General features: G+C 40.7%; 1 long non-coding RNA gene across 8 annotated transcripts in view; it reads right to left on the bottom strand.

Annotated features, from left to right (window-relative positions):
* LOC132006675 (uncharacterized) overlaps positions 1–11,081 on the bottom strand; it is a 45,981-nt gene extending 34,900 nt beyond the window's left edge. For 2 of the 8 annotated variants that reach the window (XR_009401177.1, XR_009401182.1), the window contains exons 1-2: positions 10,716–11,081; positions 474–614 (exon numbers count right to left, since the gene is read on the bottom strand). This is a non-coding gene — a long non-coding RNA (uncharacterized LOC132006675). Of the gene's footprint in view, positions 1–473; positions 615–9,770; positions 9,884–10,715 lie in introns of those variants that run through there. The other 6 variants (XR_009401180.1, XR_009401178.1, XR_009401183.1 and 3 more) reach the window with 6 other exon arrangements.
* Positions 11,082–12,859: the final 1,778 nt, after the last annotated feature.

Raw genomic sequence — 12,859 nt, 5'->3', positions numbered from 1 at the left:
GGGTCATGATCCCAGGGTCCTGGGATCGAGCCCCGAATCGGGCTCTCTGCTCAGCGGGGAGCCTGCCTCCCACCCGCTCTGCCTACTTGTGATCTCTGCCTGTCAAATAAATAAATAAAAATCTTTATAAAAAAATCTTTCAGTGTGGAATAAAAAACATTTCTGTCTTACATGGCCTCCTTGGACTCAAATGGAACCTAGAGGAAGCACTGGGTAGAAGACACAGCGCTGGCTTACATTCAAATCTATTTCCTACACCAACCAGATATAATCTAGCAATATCAGCAATTCCCTCATCTGCAAAAATGGAAGAATGAAAAAAGGAAAGGTTCTCATTACTTTCTAACATAGTCTAAACATTTTAAGACATTTTTTTAATTCATACTGTGATGGGGAAAATATCAAGTAATCACCTAACACCAACTAAGACCACCTTCCCTGCCCCTTTCCCACCAAAGCCACTAGCCACTTACCAAGACTTCACAATGAGTAGATAGCCATGCGCAGGACATTGATCTAAGCCTCTCCCAATTCTCTAGTAACCTCACTGGGCCAGGCAGGGTTCAATATACCTCTTCACCAGTGGCATGGCTTCTGATCACACTTGGTGCCACCTGGAGAGAAGAAACAAATGTTAAGACCGAATAGCCAAGGTTTGAGATATAGCTTTGATTTAGTTTTACCACCTTAGTCAAGTCATCCAGCCCACACCATGGACCTCAGATTTTGCTCTCTTCTTTATCTGGCAGACTGTTGCAATGTCAACAATTATTATTTAATAGTAATTCCTGTATCCATTTTAAATGAGATTAACTTGGATACTGAGACACCAAGTAACCACCTGTATCAAAGTGTTAGAACTCAGATATTAACTCTTGCTGATCTTCCTAGCTGCCTGCAAGTCTTTTCCCCTCTTTAGACCCTCTGAGTGGGGGTAAACTTGATTCCTTGGGGGTCCTTCTCTGTCTGGCAGTTATGACCCTCCATTCTGTAATTCTAGCTAAAAGAGCTCCCTAAAAGTGGATGAAACCTCCATCTATCCGGTCATTGGATGGCATCTGGTTCACATTAATGAGGAAAGGTAACAAAACCCTGGGCTCTGGGTCAAGGTCTGTCATTCACAGTCTCACTTCCCACCAGGACTCACTTTAACTGTGTGTGAAAAGGAATTCAACTATCTATTGCCTTATCTGATGCCCAGGTTACCAAAATGATCAAAGGGAGCTAGGTAGGCCAATGGCTACTCCCCTATCTCCCAAGACTCAACCACTAGGAAGAATGGGACTCTGAGACCTAAGACCCACACAGGATTAAGCCAAGGATCCCCAAGGGTCCTTTCTTTCTAAGAAAGCAGCCTAATGTCTCTAAGTTTCCCAGTACTCAGCTGCTCAGCATGAAAAGCAACCCAGAAATCTGGCAATTCAGCAAGGGCCCACAGCCCAAGCTATTAAAATGATTAGATGCTGGCAGTACCAGCAAATGCAACTAGGTTCCTTGTTACCCAGTGAGAGGCAGACAACCCTTGAGCCCCAGGAAAATTCAAGCAGTTTCTCAGGGCTCATTTTTAACTACTGCATTCCCTGTAGGCAAAAATGTCTTAGAATCTACTAGTAATGATGAGAACCAGGCAGAAAGCTCTCCCATCATAAGTGGGGAATATTTCATGCTGCCAGGCATGGGGAAAGGGAGCAGGAGCCTTGATCAGCTTAAACCATCTCTTTATTGGATAAAGTAAAGCAGCTGTTACTAGACAAAGATCTGCACACCTACAAGCAGCAGCAGCCACTAGCAATTGAGCTTATTACAGCCATGAGGGACAAGAACAGGAAAGAAATTTGTATAGGGCATAATTGGGAAATAATGGCAAATGTAAATGTTGACACCTCACCATAACTGCCTGCACTAAGGAGCCAAGAACAGAAAGTGGTTCGTAGTTAATGCCTCTCTCTGAAGACAGAGATCTTACTTCCACCACTCCCTTCTCCCACTCCACCTAGCTCTTTTCTAAACTAAACTACTCCAGTTACCAGCCCCCTTGCCACTCAATTTATTCCACTTCTGTTTAAGTCAACAAATTTCAAAATGGGAATACTTTCTATGTCTGACTAACTTGTAAAGTCATGAATGTACACTGTGAAAAAAATTCCAGAAATATGTTAAGGATGGAAAGTAAAAATTGCAGAATCCCAGGAAGTTTAACATTTGGGGTATGTTTCTCCAATTACTTTCATGTACACAAACATTAATTTTTATTTCACAAAAACTGGATGAAAACCATACTATTGCCCTCTAGCTTTTTTTTTTTTTTAAAGATTTCATTTATTCATTTGACAGAGAGAGATCACAAGTAAGCAGAGAGGCAGGCAGAGAGAGAGGAAGGAAAGCAGGCTCCCTGTTGAGCAGAGAGCCCGATCGTGACCGGAGCCGAAGGCAGCGGCTTAACCCACTGAGCCACCCAGGCGCCCCGCCCTCTAGCTTTTTTTTTCAGTTAATAGACTTGAGAATCTTCCCAAGTAAAATATTCATCTACAAGACTATTTTTATTTTTAATGCCATGTTGTAATATTACCTGAGTAATATTTTATCTACCCAAATGATTATGCATGAATAGATCAAAATTTACCTACCCAAATGATCACTCATGAATAGCTAAGGTTTTTTCCCCCACTTTTTATTGCTATGAACATTGTAAACATTCCCATACCTACATCTTTTAGAATATCCTTAGAATATTTCTTTAGAATTTCTTTAGGATATTTTGGGGTATATCCCTAGAAATGAAACTGTGTGGTCAAAAGACATATAATACTTATTTTGCCCTAATATATATAGACAAACTGCCCCTACAAAGAACTACACTGAAACTGGATAACCCCACCAACACCAGTATAACATTTTTTAGTTATTTGCCCATGTGATAGGTATTAAATGCAATAATACATTTTTTTTAATGAATTCAAACATTTATTACTAGGAGAATTACAAAGATGAGTAAGATACAGTCTCTGTCCTTGAGACTAAATGAAGGGAGACAGACAGAAACTGGTAACATTTACCATTATCATTATCATGTTCATGATGAAGAGAAATTAGAGTTCAGTTTGTGGTGCTTCCTAAAATGACTCTGCAGCTATTGCTAATAGAAAAGGTCGAAAAGAGTATTATTTGATAGTACTCCAAATTAAAAATCAATTTTCTAATATTCCAAGGAGTTGTACTAATCCTCAATCACCTAGGTGGCATTCTGATGTGACTTCATTGTTTTTCCTTCATCAAGTCTAAGTTAAGAACCAAGTAGAAGCTGCTGGGAAAATGACCCATTTCCCTGCCCCACCCCCCACCAGCCCCAGGCAGTAAAGTGAATGAAGTGTAGGTGATGCTTTACTGGAAGGATTCATTGGCACTGGACCAGGACTTCCATCTTTCCTTCTCCTACCATTTCCAGTAAACAGTGAGCTGTAACCATTTTCCTTAAGATGTCAAATGGCTTCTCTCCCTGGAATCTCACTGCCAGGCAGATCTGCTTACACATAGGCTGCAGTAGTATCCATTCCAACTTGGGAAATACAGATAAGAATAAAAAGAAACTATTTTTTTTAGTACCACGTGGGTCAGATACAGATGAGCTCAAAGCGGACACCACCACAGTCATTTTAAAAACCTATCCAACAAGGGCGCCTGGGTGGCTCAGTGGATTAAGCCACTGTCTTCGGCTCAGGTCATGATCTCAGTGTCCTGGGATCGAGCCCCGCATCCAGCCCTCTGCTCAGCAGGGAGCCTGCTTCCCCCTCTGTCTCTGCCTGCCTCTCTGCCTACTTGTGATCTCTCTGTCAAATAAAATAAATAAAATCTTTAAAAAAAATAAAAAAATATAAAACCCTATCCGACAAAGATGGATGAATATGTAATAAAACAAATACAGCAAAATGTTAATTGCAACATCTAATTGGTAGGTAGATCGGTTTTCAATATACAATTCTTCAACTTTTCTGTATGTGTATTTAAAATTTTTCCATATTAAGATGCTGGGAAAAATCCAACAAGCAGCTCAAAAAACAATGCTGTGAGGGCCTTTCCTACCATTTTACTCCTAGAATGAGACTATTCTATATTCTCTCTTTTTTGTTTTAGATATAGCTTTCTTGAATTGGACTTGGGAGCTCTCAACTTTTTAATTACATGAAATGAATCACAATATACCCACAGGCAGGTTACCAAGACAATGTGTGGAGGTTAGGGAGGGTAAAGGGGAAGGCCCTAAGCTCTTGGAAGTCCAGGCTTCCTAACTGTATGAAGTTTAAGTGAGTATTTCAGAAACCCCATTTCTTTGTCTGTTAGCATTCAGACCTGGTAAACATTTGCCTTGGCCTACCTTTCTGTTTTAGCTCACATTAGTTTGTTACTTTCCATATTCTCACTGCAAAAAGCTGTGCAGGAAGGAGGGGGGTCAAGGGATAAGGCACCAAGGTATGATATGGCCACATTCTTCAGTTAGGATTTAACAAAATCAATTTCTAGAGATGAAGCTCCAAACTTGATGCTGAAGTACATGGTATAACTGACTAACTGTTGGACCCTGGTGGAGGCCTTATAATCAATCTAGCCTCAAGTGTGTTCTAGCTGGCCCACCTGTAAAATAGGAAAAAGACCTGTTATAAAGAATAATGAATGAGGTAAATAAATGAGTTTCTGAGATGCTAAAAATATCTTTGGTGAATGGAGAGGAACATGAAACCATCACTGTCGCTTAGTAATCCAAAGCAGGGTAGGCAATGTTTTTCTGTAAAGGACAGGCCTTATGGGCCACCAGGTCTCTGATGTACTCAACGCTGCTGCTGCAGGACAGAAAGGCCACAGACAAAATATCAACAAATAACATGTGTTCCAACAAAACTTTATTTGCAAAACAAGGCAGTCCATGGGCTGCATTTGCCTACCCCTCATCTAGAACATGCAGTCCTACCTAAGAACACCACTTGAAGGATGACCTGAGGAGGACTGAAAAGGGGATGAGTCTACAGATAGGAACCATTTAGCATGCCCTGGGCAGTGAGGATGAGGCTCCTGACCTGGCAGCTATCACCCAGGTCCCACCAAGGAAGAGGGTGTCAGCAGCAGTAATGGTAGCAACATCTGTTAAGTACCAAGGACTGAAATCCAAACACAAAAATAGCATTATCTCAGAAAAACTCTTTATATACGTAACTAGAAAGAAACAGCACGTTTCTGACCACATGCGTTGTGAATAACAGTTGACAGTCCAGAGCCTGTGGAGATCACCTTAGCAGGCACACGATAAATGTTTGTTGATGACTCATTCATTTATTCATCCAATAAACATTTACTGAGGCCTACTAATGTGCCAGGCTGGGCTCTGAAGAAGACACTGTCCCTGCCCTCAAGGAGCTTACAGTCTAACTGAGAACATAGGAAGGGAGACAGGCATATACACAGACAATTACAATACAACCTGGTAAGTGCTGCAACACTTATCAGGTTGTATTATAATGGCCGATGTAAAATTTCTTTCCAGGGGGCGCTGCTCCAGGCTGCTGCTGGCTGTAACATCAAGAGGGAGGAAGAGATTGTAGAAATCAAAGGTTAAGGCTTTTAGGCTATTTCAAATACCCACGCTCTCCCTAACTCCTGATCAGAGATAGGTTTGGGAACTAGACACTGGCCATGATGTAAAATGGGACTCCCACGCTTAAGACAGAGACATCCAGTAAAGGATCTTCTCAACTACCTCCTCTACAATACAAGCTCTGTTGTTTTGTTTTGCTTATTACACATCTGTGAACCTCCCCCCAACCGGCAGTAAGCCTCCTTTAACACCTGCAACTAACAAAATGATGAAAAATGGGGGCTTACAACTACCTGGATTAACCCAGTGTAATTCGATAGCAAAAAGCAGTAAGTAACAAATCACTGGGCACCTCTAAATCCTATAATCCCCACACTTCACTGAAAAAGTAAACATCAGAATGCTATTAAATACATGAGATAGTATAGAGCCCATAGATTGGGAATGATAATTTAGAAAGCTTTACTTAATAAATAAAATTAAACAGATTCTCTGGACCCCAAATAAGAGACCCAGCTTCAGGAAATGTTTTAATGTTTTCACCCCCAAACCTTTAAGAATAGCTAAATTACCTATATAATAGTAAATAACAAAATAAATAAGAAATATGAAACAAGGAAGTAATACAATTTTCCCAACCACTTTTCAACACTGAGTGATAATAAGAGACTCCTTGAGGAGAGATTACTAGTGTTAACTAATCACTTGGTTCAGATGGTTTTATACAAAGACAGGATGGAATTTTTCTGTGCCCCATACTGTTCTTAATAAGGCCTAGGGTTTTAATGGCTCTTCTGTCTCTGCAACCAGTAAACTGAGCTGATGACATCAACAGATTGTTGCCATTTAACACTGAGGTCCCTGTCTTTGGACCCAATGTCTTCAAGGCCACTTTTACATGCTTAACATACTACTTCCCCCTGAAGTCTTCTTATTGCTCTTGCCTACACAGTTCCATTCTGCCACTGTCAGCCCACACTCACAATGCCTTCTCAGGTGTTACAGTCTGTTTCTCCTAGCATTTTACACCCCTGAAGAGCTCAATGTTATCTATAAATGTGGACATCACACTATGTCCATACCCTCCTCCAGATCACTCCTAAGTATTCAAAATAAGATCAGTCCCAGAACGGATGGGGGAGAGGGTTCTACTGTTTTGTGTCTTGTCTAAGTTGGTTTCTTTTTAGGGACAAAATGTTGCCATGTCTTCTTCCCACACCCAAAGCCAGGGTGTACCAATGCTATGCAGCAGCACTCAAGACTGCTCTCTATTTAAATAAAAACACAGGGCTATCTATTTAAAGGACAGACAAATGTTATCTCAAAATGGCTACCAAGAACCTGATATGTATCCCATTAAACAGTTGTCTTTGGAATCACAAACATTTCTTAACACTCGATGGCAACATATACCTGGAGTATATGTGCAACAAATCACTTTTGTTATTTGCAATAAACGACAGAGGATAACAGATCCTTATACGGAACACATAATACAGAGCTCTTACAAATACGTAACATTCAGACACAAATCGAATAGTTCACAAAACGCTAATAATTAACATTTGAGAGTTTGGCCTCACCAGAAATCAGAGAAATGGATAGTAAAACAAAGACACCATTCTCTTACATATAAGGTAGCAAAAATTTTTTTTCTAAATACCTAAATAGCTGGGTACAAAAAAATGACATAATGCTTTGAATGTTACTATATAGCAAATCTTTATAACGTTCTAACTTTTTGATGAACAATTCTAATTCTGGAACTCCATTCTATAAAGAAATAACTCAAAATAAACAAACAATAAAAACTAAATGAAAATAAAAAGACATTCATTACATCATTTAAAATACTGAAAATTTAAAATATTTCCATACAAGTAGATACCATGAAACCACTAGATGACAAATGCTAACAATGTTTAACGTGGAAAAATGCATGCTATAATGTTAAACACAAAACACAACATAAAATAGTACAAATACATGATCAACCATAGAAAAATGCAGGGAATGAAAAGACGTGAACACATTTATAAACACTGGGTCATTTCTGGGCAGTGAAATTACAGATCCTTTCCCCCCCAAACTTGATGGTTATCCTCAGATTAAGCTACAATGAATATTTACCAAATTTCTAGATTGAGGGAACTATTCAAACTTAAACAATGGAAGAAAAATTACAAAATAGACAGATATTTGACCACTTGCTTTCGAATCTCTACTAACCCAAAATTTAAAAACAAAAATTAAAAGGTAAACAATAACCTGATGTATGTAACACTGCAGAAATCTGAGTAACAGCCTTTATCTGAAGAACACTTTCAAATAGAACAATAACACTAAACTAAAACTCCAATAGATAAATCCGTATAAGACCTGAACTAACATCATACCAAAGAAAATTAAACTGCTAAGAAATATATGGAGGAAAAAGGAGTCCAAACTCACTAATAACCAAAGAAATGCAAAATTAAAACACTACTGTTTTTTATTCATAAGATTTATTTTTTAAAACAAACACCACTCAATGCCTGTGAGAGTAAAAACTGGTATGACCTCTTCAGAATGAAATCTGTCGATACATATTGAGTGTTAAAAACGCTGACAATAGTAATTCCACTGCAGAGAATCCATCCTAACCAATAATAAAAAAGAAATGCATGTATGTTCAGTCTTTTATTATAAGAAAAAAATTCTCCTTTATTATTGAACATTTGCATTAACACACCAAAACATTAATAATGGGTAACCAAAAAAAAAAAAAAATCTCTAGTGCAGCAAAAGACTGCTGTCTCAAAGCATTTGACCAGATCTCAAATCAGGCTAAACAAGAAGGGTGTGTCCAGTCTGCTGCAGTCGGCCATTTTAAACCCTCTGCAGAACAAAAAGCAGAGAAGACAAGGGTAGATAAGGATGGCCACCTCCATAGGCTCCAAATCAACAATTCTTCACTTTTTGTCTTCTCCATATGTAGCCCTGTACAATGCACTGAATAAAAAACGGCCAAGAGCAAACAGGTCGCCTTTCTTAAACAGCACAGGTAAATTACAAACGAAATTTGAAATCATAAAAGAAGGGTATTTTAAATTTTGAATCCTCATTTCAGGGTAATAAAGCATAATGTTTAAGAGCACAGAATTATGGAGTCATACAACTTGGATAAAAATCCAGTTTCAGCCATCCAAATGGATGTAAAGCCTTGGGCAAATTACTTAATCATGTGTCCCCTACATTTCTCATTTGTAAAATATGAATAATGGTACTGCTATTTCATAAGATTATCGAGAGTACTAAATGAGTTAAGGCATGTAAAAGCATGAGTAGCATGTAGACCAGCACCTGGCATATAGTTTTATGTGCTACAGACATTTAAACAGGATTATTACTATAGAGAAATGGGCTCAGAGAAGGAAAAGGACCAGTATGAGATCACTGTGAGGATTATTGGGCAACCGCGGTCTCTTCTATTTTGAATCCTGTGCCCTCTGTGCTACATATTTAAGTGCTAAACTATTAGTTTTAACGATTTACAGTAGAAATTCATTGACAGCCCTCTGAGATCCACGACAGTACAGCTACCTAAAAAAAAAAAAAATCTTTCCCCTGGTTCAAGTTTTACAGAAAAAAAAAAATTTAGAGGAAAGGATATGAACCCAGATCACCTTCATACCACCATTACCATCTGCCCAAATTCTAGGTTTAAAGTGTAACAAGCACTTGGAAACACAGCCAAATCCTCACACCAGTATTCTGCAGTGGGAGAAATCAAGGGCTTCTGACCAACATAACAATAAATTTTCACAATACTGCAATCACTGTGTTCTGCTGCTCTGATGGAATGAGAGAATGTGTCCAGAGCCAAGTACAGTGTCCCAAAGTCTGACAGAGAGCCCTCCAAATGTGTATTGCCGGAATGTGGCCTGGCTCCAGTGCTCCAATTTTATGCATTTCCTACACATAGTCAGCTGCCGAAACCTTTTAGACAGTCATCTCCTCCCCATTTTCAAACCCACATATTATCAAAGGGCCAGTGAAAGGCTAAGATTCTGGGTGAGTTTCCGGTGGATTTAGCCACAGCCTAAGACATCTCCCAGTCGACAGATCCCTTCACCCAACCAGAAAGGTAGATTCTACTTCTCTGCAGGGCCCCCTAGCCCAAGATGGCCAAGCAAAGACAACTTACCTCCCCCCTCGCCATTTTGCAATCTTAATTACACCCACGACGCTCGCCTCCCCTCCCCGTCATTCCGTCTGAAATACGCCTGCGCCCCTCTCTCATCCTAAAGCCAACAGTCACAATGTCGTCTCAAGTACGCATGCGCGCCTTCACTTTCCCTCCCAACTGCTGCTGCCAACTGAGTACTAGAAACTTTGCTTTCTTAGTTACGCATTCGACACCCCGCCCGCGCCCCCAGCAACGCCCCAAGCTTGCGCGTGCTCACCTCCCCTCTCCCCAGCTGGGGCCCCTTCCCTCCGGATCAAGGCCTTCTCAAATATACAAGCGCGATCCCGCGCCTCCCCCAACCTCTCAAATACACATGCGCACCAAGCCCGTCCTCTCCTAGTCCCAGCCCTCCCTCCTCCGTTTCTTATATATACTTGCCTGATGCATGTATATATATCGGTAAAGCTGTGCCCCACTACTAAAGGAGGGACACTACCAGCATTTCCTAATGGGGGTCCGTGTGATACACTAGGGAAATGGAAACACTGCAGGGGACTGCAGAGAGCAAATCTCGACGGAATCCGCCCCGGCCCCCAGGGAGGAGCTGGAGGACCCTCAGTCTCCGTAATAAGACCCACTACCCAGAACAAAGGCAAAAAAAGCTCTCATAATTGGATAAGCCTACTCCTAAGGCCCATCCTTTAAATACACCTCTGCTACGTACGAGGAAGCCCCAATTTTTTAACAACGTTATGGAAAATACCGACGCTCGTGTGCCTCAACCATGATTAGAGTAAAGGAGTCTGTAGCCTTTCACAATGGAAAGTACACGCTCAACATCCTTTTGTAGGTTTGAGACCGATGCTGTCCCCCACTTTTTCTTCTCATGAACCGGTAGAATACACAAATTAAGGATCTCCCCGTCCCGAGTTCCCTCCGCCGCCCTCCATGTTCTTCTCCTACCTTCTGGCTGAATCGAGCGTCGTAGCACAAATTCTTAGTGCTGGCCGCCGGAAGAGAGGGTAGAGGGAGCAGCGGCACAGATTCCGCGGGTCTAGGGTGGCTCCACAGGCCAAGGTAGAACTGGACAGGCGAAAGAGAACCAGCGTAGCCTTAAGCCGCAGTGCTGATGCAAGTTAAAGGACTGCTTCTCCGAGATCGCCGCAGTAGGCTTCTGGCGCATGCGCTGAGTATGCCCTCTTCTCTCCACCCCCACCCATTACCGCCTGTCGGAGGTTAAACCGGCTGCCTTCACCTTTTCCTCAGAGCCGGGGTCCCTAGCCCATCCGGCTTCTTCCATGTTTTCTCCCCTTGGTCTCACCGGCCTCCGTCACCATCCCTTCTTCAGCCCATCCTTTCTTCATCAATGCCTCTCCTATTCTTAGCTCACCATTTCATTGCCAAGTCTCCCCGTTGGCTGCCTTTATTTGCTCTTTTTGTTCTTTTCGTCGTTGTATAAGTTTTATTGAGACAAAATTTTGTGTCTTACAGTGCACCAACTTAAGGTGTACAATGCAATGGATTGTAGTATATTCAGAGTTGTACAGCCGGCACCGTGATTTTAGAATTTTTCATTAATCCAAAAAGAAACCTCATGCCATTAGCATATCTTTGTGTTCTTTACATTTTTGTTTAAACATGTAATGTTTTAACATTGACATTTTATTTTTATAGCTGTAACAATGTGTCATCTTAACTATTTTTCCATGTTTCTAATTAGCAGCTTTATCTTTTAAAATAAATGGACACCATTCATTTTTTTAAGTATTGTAAAATTGAGGTCTGACCTCAATTCTTGCAGATGGAGTTACTTGCTCTTTCCACTTCTCTTCCTTTTAATGAAACTTCGATAATCCACAATGGTCCCATCTGAAGAAAAATTCTAAAAGGAGGCACAAGTTGAAAATTTTGAATCCTATAAAATACTTCGAGTCCTGGGCCTACCTATTTGTCTGAACTTCCCAGTTCATAAGCAGTTCCTCAGAAGTGGTAAAGGAGAAATTTGGAGACCTCTGATTTATCCACCCATTTTAGGCAGACATTCTGAGGCTGTATTTCCCTCTCCCTATACTCCTAGAGGATCTGATGGTTAATTTTATGTGCCAACTTGGCTGGGCCACGGTGTCTAGATATGTGGTTGAATATTATTATGGATGTTTCTGTGAAGGTGTTTTGGGGGGGAGATTAACTTTTAAATCTGTGGACTTTGAGTAAACCACGTTACCTTCTATAATGTGGATGGCTTTATCCATCATTTGAAGGCATTGCTTCCCCAAGCAAGAGAGAATTCTCCTAGTAGATAGCATTTAGACTTGAACTGCAACATCAACTCTTCTTAGATTTTGGGCTTCCCAGATAGATATAAATATATAATTATAATTATAGATATATTAATTATAGCCGTGTTGGAGAGATATATATGTATCATCGGTATGGTCATATCTATCTATCTACCTATCTAGATAGATAGATATCATGTTGGTTCTGCTTCTCTGAAGAATCCTGACTAACACAGGGGATTTCTTGAAACCTGTGAGTACCCTGAACTAAGATTGGAGTACAGGGAGAAGAGGCAATCAAGAATACACTATTCCAGGGGCTCCTGGGTGGCTCCTCGGTGGCTCAGTGGGTTAAGCTGCTGCCTTCGGCTCAGGTCATGATCTCAGGGTCCTGGGATCGAGCCCCGCATCGGGCTCTCTGCTCAGCAGGGAGCCTGCTTCCCTCTCTCTCTCTCTCTGCCTGCCTCTCCATCTACTTGTGATTTCTCTCTGTCAAATAAATAAATAAAATCTTAAAAAAAAAAAAAAAAGAATACACTATTCCAGGTGGTGGGTATTGGAGAAGGCACGGATTGCATGGAGCACTGGGTGTGGTGCAAAAACGATGAATATTGTTATGCTGAAAATAAATTTAAAAAATTTAAAAAAGTTATAAAAAATACACTATTAATCCCTTGAATACAGCTTTGCATTGTCATATTCTGCATCAGCGAAATCTGACATGGAACTGGACTTAAATTTGCAAAAGCTATCATTACAAGGATATAAAACAACGGAGGAAATAAGTGCCCTGGTCTCCTCAGAGTCCAACACTTTTTCCATGATAGT

Source organism: Mustela nigripes, chromosome X, assembly GCF_022355385.1.
Source record: "Mustela nigripes isolate SB6536 chromosome X, MUSNIG.SB6536, whole genome shotgun sequence".
Lineage (NCBI taxonomy): Eukaryota > Metazoa > Chordata > Mammalia > Carnivora > Mustelidae > Mustela > Mustela nigripes.
The sequence above is the reverse complement of the archived record's forward strand: the minus strand, read 5'-3'. Positions and strand labels throughout refer to the sequence as shown.